Here is a 10,995-nt window from a genome sequence, read left to right on the forward strand (position 1 = left end):
TTTATATTTATTGTTTTTATAATTGTTTTTATAAGTCATGATATCTCAGCATCTCACATGTAAGTCAAACTGATACATTTCTTTTTGGAGAAAGAGAACTGATCTATCCTGAAAAAAAATCATATTCATTCAAGTGATCATGTCCTCAAGTAAATGTTTGTGTCATAAACTGCATCTGGAATAAGCAACACACACACAAAAATGAATGTTCTGTTACCTGCCTGTAGGATGCCTCAATCTAAAGGAAAAAAGAGATGTTTAAATGTATCTGTCTAAACACTGTATTGGGAGTTTTAGCCTAAAGAAAGAACAGTATTAACAGGATCATTCCCCATTCTCTATAGAGCCCATTTTTAACCCAGTGCTGGAAAATCTAGGGTGGGGCTCACTTTGCTGTATGCTTCCCTCAATTCATACCAATTGATACAGCATCTTATGATCCTGACCTAATCAATGCAACCAGTAACACCTCGGCTTGTTTCACTTCAGACTGTGTCCAGACATCAGAAGTGGAATGTCAACCCTCCAGCTTCATTACTTTGGTGAGACCTTTCCTAGGTCATAGAACTCCTTAATTCCATTACAGATGATGCACTTCTTTGTATTTTTTATTTTTTTATTTATAAAAAGGAAACACTTACAAAACCATAGGACAGTATAGTCAGGGGTGGTGTACTTCTTAACAAAGCCTCAAAATCTAGATATAGACCAGGACACATGAGATAGGGGCATATGTACACATGCATCCATAAGTTAGGGGGAAATATATGTACCTTAAAGCAAAAGTGCACAATAGTTTGCAGTGAGTCAATAAATGAAACAAGCAAGTAGAAAGACCTAAAAAGACATAATAAAGTACCTAATCAAATAGTTTCTGCTTAGACCTAGATATCCTCCTCACCTACTTCCTATCACACTTCCCCCAATCACTCCAAAGCTAACTTTGTCAGACAAAGTAAGTACTACAAAGGCTTAATAAGAGAAAGAGACAAGCATACTTTAATGATAACTCTTTAGTCACTATCAGGCCACCCCATCACCTGGGGCCCTAGTCAGAGAGTCTTGGGATTCCCACACATACATGGTGGTTCTAGACCTCTAACAGATCCCTCTCACCAATTTCACTGATCATCTCCATCAGGAACATCATAACAGACCCCCTTGTGAGCCCCTATAGGACCTTGCCCTCAATGTGAATCAACAATGGTAGGGACTGTTCCATTTTCCAAAGGGAGGTTGGACAACATACTCTACCACCAGAGGAAGATGGATGCTGAAATTAGTGCAGCTTAAAATGTTCCTAGCTATGACCACAGAATATGAGCTCAGACCTACAGGGATGCAAAGGTTACATTGGTTCCTGTGCTGAATATTGGTCCCAGATCAGATCAATGGGGCTTGAAGTTAACAATATTTATATACTTTTTGCATATTTGGGAGTTACTGTCTTCCCTAATCCAGCTTTCTAGCCCTTTTTCTAACTATGACACCATCTTCCCAGACAGTAACCTGTGTCTACCTGTATATTAGCTATCAGGCTCAGGTGAAAACTAGTAAAGTCATAGGCTCCTTGGAATATACTTAAAATAGACCTACTAGCTTTTTCCAAAACAAAGACCCTCAAATCTGCATTTGTAATATTTTAACTTCAGGTTCATGATTAGTCAACAATTTGTTCTGTTTTATATCTTAACTCTTTTTAGCTACCAGTTTCTAGATGCTACCATGATGCCAACCTGACTTCCCTGGGCAGATGACCCCACAACTGTGTCCTGGAGCCCTGCCTCTCCAGATCCCTGCTCCACTAGGAAAAGAGAGAGACAGCCTGGGAGTATGGATCGACCTGCCAATGCCCATGTTCAGTGAGGAAGCAATTATAGGAGCCAGACTATCCACCTTCTGCACCCCATAATGATTCTGGGTCCATGCTCCCAGGTGAATAAAGAATAGAAAAGCTTTCAAGCGAGGAAATGGGATATGAACTCTGGTGGTAGGAATTGTGTGGAACTGTACCCCTTTTCTCCTATGGTATTGTCAATATTTCCATTTTATAAATAAAAATTTTTTAAAAGAAAGAATAGTATGAATCAATTTCACTACACATTATATTTAACAAGAAGTCAAATCAATTTTTAATGAGAATTGTTTCAGCAGATTATGGTTTATTATATTGATTGCCATTGTATTTTGGAGAAAAGAATCTTATCATATTTAAAGAGTTTCCTTTAGTTCTAAATTACTTAGAATTTTTATGAGGAAATACTGTTGAATTTTATGATGCTTTTTGGACATCTATTGATATACCTATTGATTTTTGTTTAATTTGTTGATGTAGTAAATTATAATCATAGATATTCTACTATTGGATTATCTTTATGGTCTTTATATAAATGCTACTAGGTCATATTACACTGTTCTGATAATATTCATCACAAACCATTTACAATATGCTGTACAAAAAATTTATATCTATATAAAGAAAAGTATAGCTTTTTCCTTTTTTGTAGTCTATTGATCAACTTTTAGTGTTAAATTTATGCTAGTATTGTAAAAAATAATCAGAAAGTATTTTGCTGCTTTTCTCCTGTTGAGCATAATTCAAATAACAATGAGTATTTTTTATTTTTAAAAATAAATAAATTCTTGAAAAATATCTCACACAGGGAATTGGGCTATAGTACAGCGGGTTAAGTGCAGGTGGCGCAAAGTGCAAGGACTGGCATAGGGATCCCGGTTTGAGCCCCCAGCTCCCCACCTGCCGGGGAGTCACTTCACAAGCAGAGAAGCAGGTCTTCACGTGTCTTTCTCTCCCCCTCTCTGTCTTCCCCTCCTCTCTCCATTTCTCTCTGTCCTATCCAACAGCGATGACAACAATAATAACTACAACAATAAAAGAACAAGGGCAACAAAAGGGAATAAATAAATATTTTTTAAAAAGAAAAATATCTCACACAGTCTTTCTTTCACAATCCATCTCTCAGTGTGAAATCAATAAAAATTTGGGGATCCTATGGAATGTATATATGTATATTCTTTGAGTAATCATTCACTTGTTCTACTGTTATAGGTTGAATTCCCTGTGAAATGAAGTGTGGAATGAAAGTCTTGAGATCAGGGAATTTATTAAGAAGTGTTCTTGGTAGTGTTGCCCTGTAGAAGTATGAAGTAATCAAAGTTGAAAGGAGTAGAAAGGATTACAACAAAGACAGGTTTTAGCCTATTTCTCTAGGAGTGAGCTAAGATAACCCCTCAGGGTATCAAGAAAGGAGACAGAAATTTACTACCAAAAATGTTGCAGGATATGTACTCAATGGAACACTACTCCGCAATCAAAAAAGATGAGATCATATTTTTTAAATCAAAATAGATGGAACTGGAAGTGTTTGTGCTGCATAAATTAAGTAAAAAAGTGAAAGACTGTTAGCAGTTGGTTTTGCTAACATGTGGGAATATAGATGACTCAATGTAATGAACATGCAAATAACAACAACAAAAATGGTCATCAAACTGTCTTTTGGACTTAGTGAGCATTATACTGGTTATGGAGAGGGGTGGGAGGGGGCACAGATTTTGGTAGAAGGTGTGGTGATTAGATTACTTGCATCATTTGTGCACTCCTGAAATCTTACTATTTTGTAAAACACTACTAAATCACTAATAAAAAAATTTTTAATTGACTCATAATTATGAAGGCTGAGGTCTACAACAGCAAATCAGAAGCCCAAGAGACCTGAGACAATGGTGTAAAGAGGATGAAGTCCACAGGCCAGAAAGTCAGAAGAATGGATGGTATAAGCCCCAGTCCATAATCAGGAAAAGACTGATATTTCCCTGTTCCACAGAATTCTTCCTTCCTCTCTTTGCCTTTTGTTATAGTCAGAAACCAAGTTGGGAGTGGGTGTGGGCAATTCAAATGCTAATCTCTTACTGAAACATTGTTACAGGCAAACCCAGAAGTAATGCTTAACCATTTATATGGGTCCCCCCAAGGCTCAGTCAAGTTGACACATAAAATTAACTGCCACTTGGGTCTGTTGGCCGCAAACCAAGTAGAGAGCACCATGCATAAGGATTCAGGGTTAAGCCCAGGTAACTACCACTGAGTGGTGAAATGGTGGCATTGGTGTCAATCTTTCTCTCTCCCCACTTTTTGCTTTATTTCTATCTCTATCAAAAAACAGTAGCAGGGGAAGTTGTTACCAGAAACAGTGGCTTCATCATGCACAGAGCTCCAGTGATAACCTTGGTGGGAATTTAAAACCAAAAAATAGCTAGCACTTGCCCCTAATGAGGCCAAGTTTGTATTTGTAGGTGGGAGGGGGTAGCAGGTCCTTGTATCTTTTCAGTTGATTACTGGATGGAAATTGCCTCTGGGTAGAGAAACTAACTTGGAGTGAAGCAGCTCCTTTAGACCAAGCCTGAGTGAGAGACTCACACTCCTATAGTTGAGGGAATGCACAGATCTTGCCCCTGAGTGGTTGAGTCTGGGAGATACACCATTGCATCCATTAATTAAACTTCAGTGAAGATTACAGCTGGCACTTGCTCCCCTTAGAATAAATATTGACCTGGATCAGTAACTTCTAGATCTTCTAAAACTTTTTTCTGTCTCTATGAAAACTAATTACTATTTCATAAATTTATCCAGAACTCGAATGTTCATTGGAAACTGGCATGGTAGCTTTCAAATGGGATCACCAAAAGCACTGCAATGATGTTTCCAAATGACAAGAGAAATGGCGTGCCCCAGTATGGTTCCGTAGCCCCCATGTCCACTTGGTCGATTCCAAATTATATTCCTCCATGAGGATAATTTCTGGAACCATCCGTTCCACCCCGGTTCCATGGCTGCCAGTTCTTAGCAACATCGCCCCGCCAGATATTCGTCGGGATGCAGCATCATCTAAGTTCATTTCCCACGTCTACGCTCGACCGGACCTGCCAATATACACGGATATCTTCGCCCATCCTGTCCAACGCTTGACGTCTTGTCATCCAATCTGGTCCCCTACGCCTACACTGAACTTCTCTGTTCCAGACTCTTGGAAACAGAGTTGGCAGTCAGCTGAGGTAAAGAACAAACACCTCATCACAGACCCCTGCAAGCGTCAACCCGGCTTTGACCTAGCACGTTATGATTGGGCCCTCCTCAATCGCTATCGAACAGGCCATGGCCGGTGCGCCGCTATGTTCCATCGCTGGGGAGCCAGAGACGACCCGAACTGCCCCTGCGGCTCCAGACAGACTATGACCCACATAGTCAACGACTGCCACCTCTCCAGATTCAAAGGAGGTCTCGAAACTTTACATCAGGCTCAACCTGATGCTGTTGACTGCCTACAGAAGAAGGGCAAACGCTAGAAGAAGAAGAGAAATGGTTTGTGCATTCAGGAATAAGAAGTTTTGAGCCTCTTGAATAAAAATGTCTCTCCTCACAGCCACATCCTATCTCCTGAATATCTGATAGCCACTGTAAAGTATCTTTTATTTGTTACACTGCTACTTTAACCTTTCCTGGACAAATAGCATCTTTTATTTGACAAATAGTATCTTTTCGGACTATGGAATCACATATATTTTGACACCTAGTGTGTATATTTTAAAGGTAAATCTTATTAAAAGTATTGGTAGATGTAACATAATCCCTTATTCACATTTACCCCCTTGCTATGTATCTTATTTTCTCAAGAAGATCACATTTTTAAGTTTTTTTTATTACTGATTTAATATTTATTCACAAAATTATGAGACGCAGGGGTATAATTCCATACCTTTCCCACTACCAGAGTTCTGTGTCCCCAGTCCCTTCATTAGAAACTATAGTAGTTCTTCCAAGGTCACAGGTACAGGTTGACTATTATTTCTATAAATATCTGCATATCTACATCTATATATCTACATTTATATATATATATATATATATATATATATGCCCATTTTTTCTATAGTTCTGCCTTCCCTTCCTTTCTATGTCACATCTACTGCTACTTCCAAATGTCCTTTTTTTTCCTCTTCTCTCTCCAGGTGTTGGGGATCTTTCTTACACTAAGGTGGGAATAGTATTTATTATCAGGACATCCAAACTTCTCCAAGATCTGGTCTCAATATAATTTTATAGCCTAATGTCCTATAACTTGGGTCATGTTTTCCTATGTACCCACCTCCCCAACTCTAATCATGCTAGATTCACTGCACATATATACACATTGAAATATATACATATTACAATGCTGTGTCTCTACCCACTTTTGAAGATATGTCTCTCTCTCTCTTTTTTTTTTTTACACTGTTTCTGTTTTTTAGTTTTATTTATTGGCTAAAGACAAAGAGAAGTTGAGAAGAAAGTAGAAGATAGAAAGGGAGTGAGAGAGAACTACAGCACCGCTTTACCACTTGTGAAGGTTCCCCCAGGCAGATGGGAGCTGGGGACTTGAACCAGGTCCCTGAACACTATAACATATGAGCTCTACTGGATGTGCTGTCACTCAGTCTTTGAAGATAGATCATCATCCTTCCACTCTCCAGGATAGCAAAGTATACAACATAACTCACAATCTCTTTTTTATAAGATGTCCATATTCCCAGGCAAGGTACTAAATAACTAAGAACAGCCTTTATTTTCCAGAGCCATGGAATAATTTAAATTAGCCAGTCCCCAATGAAACCTGCAAAATCCAGCTATTCCCACTCCACCTGCCATATGCAAAGAGCCATCTACAAATGTAGCACACTGTTATCAGTATTATATACAGCCTTTTGTACCTTCAGCTCACTGGAGATAAGGCCATCCAGAGGGCTGTGCTTCTCTTCATTCAAAAACAACCTGAGGCCCTATTTTCCCATGGCATATGGTTCTACCTACTATCGCCCTCAAATGAGAGCAGCCCAGTTTTTTAAGCTATTTTTAATTTTGACTAGTAGAGCTTTACAAGATTATAATATTGAAGGGCATAGTTCCATAACACACCTTCTACCAAAGTGATAGATAACCACCTAAGTTTTCACAAAATTTCAAAAACAGTTTGTTTCTTAGTGCTGTTTGTTTTGCAAGTTCATATGTATTCAATCTCTAGAATCCACATTTAAGTGAAATCACTGGTAGTTGTGTTTCAACTCTTTACTTATTTCACTAAGCATAACCACCACCAGCTCAATTAACTTTGTCCAAAACGATACTATATCATCTCTTTTGACTGGAAAGTAGCATTCCATGGAATATTATCCCATATCTTCTTTATCCAATCATCTGTTGATTGATGGGGCTGTACCAGTTTGTCTAGTCTTAATTCAGAGACAGACCTAAAATTCTCTACCTTTGGGGCCCCCTTTTTTTTTTACATCAAATGCAAAGACAGAGAACATGTCAGCTGACAGAGCATTGTAGTAAGATACATGAAGACATGACAGTGTTTCTTCTCCTTTGATTGCACTGCAATCTCTGGTGTGCGATTTGTTACTATTTGTCCCTGGACAAATAAATAGTCATTAAGTTTAATTTGCTGAGACACTGCTATGTAAATACAACTAAAACCCCAGCCTTTGGAGGGCAAGGCAATCTGACCTGATCTTAGGAGAGAGGAGGTAACCTGATTAAGAAATTTGTTTTAATTGAACTGGGATTGCTCTATCAGCAAAAAATTTTTTAAAAGCTGAGGAGTCCTCCTGGAAGCAGGGAGTTCATCCTTTAGGCACTGAGTGATAATTCTGCTGGCAATACTAAAAAGTATATCAAATATCCCAAATATTTTATAAGAGTTTAAGGTAACAACATTATAAGTGATAAATGTAGGGAGTCAGCGGTAGCGCAGTGGGTTAAGCGCACGTGGCGCAAAGTGCAGGGATCCTGGTTCGAGCCCCTGGCTCCCCACCTGCAAGGGAGTCCCTTCACAGGTGGTGAAGCAGGTCTGCAGGTGTCAATCTTTCTCTTCCCCCCTCTACCTTCCCCTCCTCTCTCCGTTTCTCTCTGTCCTATCCAACAATGATGACATCAACAACAACTACAACAATAAAAAAACAAGGGCAACAAAGAGGAATAAATAAATAAATTCTTAAAAATGTGAATAGTTGCTATCTATATGCCCAAACAAACAGATTTCAAAAATTTTAATTGTCCACTAAAGGACCAGATTAACATATTATTTAAGTTGCATTGGATACAGAGGATTTTTTTTTCCTATTGCAGTTATTGTACTTCTCTGACTTATTCACATGAGAATCAAGCTCACTTTACTCAAAGTTTCATAAGATATTGCTTTAAAGACAAAATCCTAGGGGCTGCATGGTGGCAAAACTGGTTGAGTAAGCATGTTACAATGTGCAAGGAACAAGGTGCAAGCCCCTGGTCTCCACCCGCAGGGGGAAATCTTTGCAAGTTGTGTTACAGGGCTGCAGGTGTCTCTCTGTCTCTCTCCCTCTCTGCCTCCCCCTTCCCTTTCAATTTCTGGCTGCCTTTGTCCAATAAATAAATAAAGATAAAAAAATTTAAAGCCTTTTTCTCATATAATTCACAAGTTGAGAGTTTCATTTTTTGCATAGCCATTATGCTATGTCCCCAGCCCAAGTTGTGGAATTTCTCAGTGAGGTTCTAAAATACTTTTAATTACCCACCCTACTAGGTAAAGAGAGAGGCAGGCTGGGAGTATGGGTCAACCTGTGAATGCCCATGCTCAGCAGGGAAGCAATTACAGAAGCCAGACCTTCAACCTTCTGTATACCACAGTGACCTTGGGTCCACACTCCCAGAGGGTTAAAGAAAAGGAAAGCTATCAGGGGAAGGGATAGGATACAGAGTTCTGGTGGTGGGAACTGTGTGGAGTTGTACCCCTCTTATACTATGGTTTTGTCAGTGTTTCCTTTTTATAAATAAAAAGAATGTCAAAAAAATAAAATATTTTTCACTGGGTCAGAGAGTCACTCAAGCAGGAAATTCAAATGTTCCTGGAAACAAATGAAAATGAAGACACAACCTATCAAAATATTTGGAACACAGCTAAAGCAGTACTGAGAGGGAAACTTATAGCCATACAATCACATACTAAACAACAAGAAAAAGCTCAAATGAACGACCTTACTGCACACGTCAAGGACTTGGAGGAAGAGGAACAAAGGAACCCTAAAGCAAGCAGAAGGACAGAAATCACTAAAATTAGAGCAGAAATAAACAACATCGAAAATAAGAGAACTATACAAAAGATCAATGAAGCCAAATGTTGGTTCTTTGAAAAATTAAACAAAATTGACAAACCCCTAGCCAGACTCACCAAACAAAAAAGAGAGAAGACTCAAATTCATAGAATTGTAGACGATGGAGGAGATATCACAACTGACACCACAGAAATCCAGAAAATCATGCAAAAATTCTATGAAGAACTGCACGCCACCAAGCTAGAGAATCTGGAAGAAATGGAACAATTCCTAGAAACTATGCCCTTCCAAAACTGAACCAAGAAGAACTACAAAACCTAAATGCACCAATCACAGACAAAGAAATCAAAACCGTTATTAAGAATCTCCCCAACAACAAAAGTCCTGGACCAGATGGCTTCACAAACGAATTCTACAAAACTTTCAGGAAACAGTACCCACACTTCTTAAGCTTTTCCATAATATTGAAGAAACAGGAATACTCCCTTCCACCTTCTATGAAGCTAACATCACCCTGATACCAAAAGCAGATAGGGACACAACAAAAAAGGAAAACTACAGACCAATATCTCTGATGAACATAGATGCCAAAATATTAAACAAGATCTTGGCCAACCGGATACAGCAGCACATTAAAAAGATTGTTCATCATGACCAAGTGAGATTCATCCCAGGAATGCAAGGCTGGTTCAACACCCATAAGTCAATCAATGTCATTCACCACATCAATAAAAGCAAAGCCAAAAACCACATGATTATCTCAATAGATGCAGAGAAAGCCTTTGACAAAATCCAACACCCATTCATGCTCAAAACTCTACAAAAAATGGGAATAGATGGGAAATTCCTCAAGATAGTGGAATCTATATATAGCAAACCTAGAACCAACATCATACTCAATGGAGAGAAGCTGAAAGCATTCCCCCTTAGATCGGGAACTAGACAGGGCTGTCCACTGTCACCATTACTCTTCAACATAGTATTGGAAGTTCTTGCCATAACAATCAGGCAAGAGAATGAAATCAAAAGGAATACAGATTGGAAGGGAAGAAGTCAAGCTCTCAATATTTGCAGATGATATGATAGTATACATAGAAAAACCTAAAGATCCAGCAGAAAACTATTGGAAGTTATTAGGCAATATAGCAAGGTGTCAGGCTACAAAATCAATGTACAAAAATCAGTGGCATTTCTTTATGCAAACACTAAATCTGAAGAAGACATCCAAAAAGCACTCCCATTTACTGTTTCAGCAAAATCAATCAAATACCTAGGAATAAAGTTGACCAAAGAAGTGAAAGACTTGTATACTGAAAACTATGAGTCACTACACAAGGAAATAGAAACTGATACCAAGAAATGGAAAGACATTCCATGCTCATGGATTGGAAGAATAAATATCATCAAAATGAATGTTCTCCCCAGAACCATATACAAATTTAATGCAATACCCGTCAAAGTTCCACCAAGCTTCTTTAAGAGAATAGAACAAACACTACAGTCATTTATCTGGAACCTGAAAACACCTAGAATTGCCAAAACCATCTTGAGGAAAAGAAACAGAAATGGAGGCATCACACTCCCAGATCTCAAACTATATTATAAAGCCATCATCATCAAAACAGCATGGTACTGGAACAAAAATAGGCACACAGACCAGTGGAACAGAATCGAAAGTCCATAAATAAATCCCCACATCTATGGACATCTAATCTTTGATAAGGGGGCCCAAAGCATTAAATGGAAGAAGGAGGCTGTGTTCAACAAATGGTGCTGGGAAAACAGGGTTGTAACATGCAGAAGAATGAAATTGAACCACTTTATCTCACCAGAAACAAAAATCAACTCCAA

The sequence above is a fragment of the Erinaceus europaeus genome, chromosome 10 (genome assembly GCF_950295315.1).
Source record: "Erinaceus europaeus chromosome 10, mEriEur2.1, whole genome shotgun sequence".
Taxonomy (NCBI): domain Eukaryota; kingdom Metazoa; phylum Chordata; class Mammalia; order Eulipotyphla; family Erinaceidae; genus Erinaceus; species Erinaceus europaeus.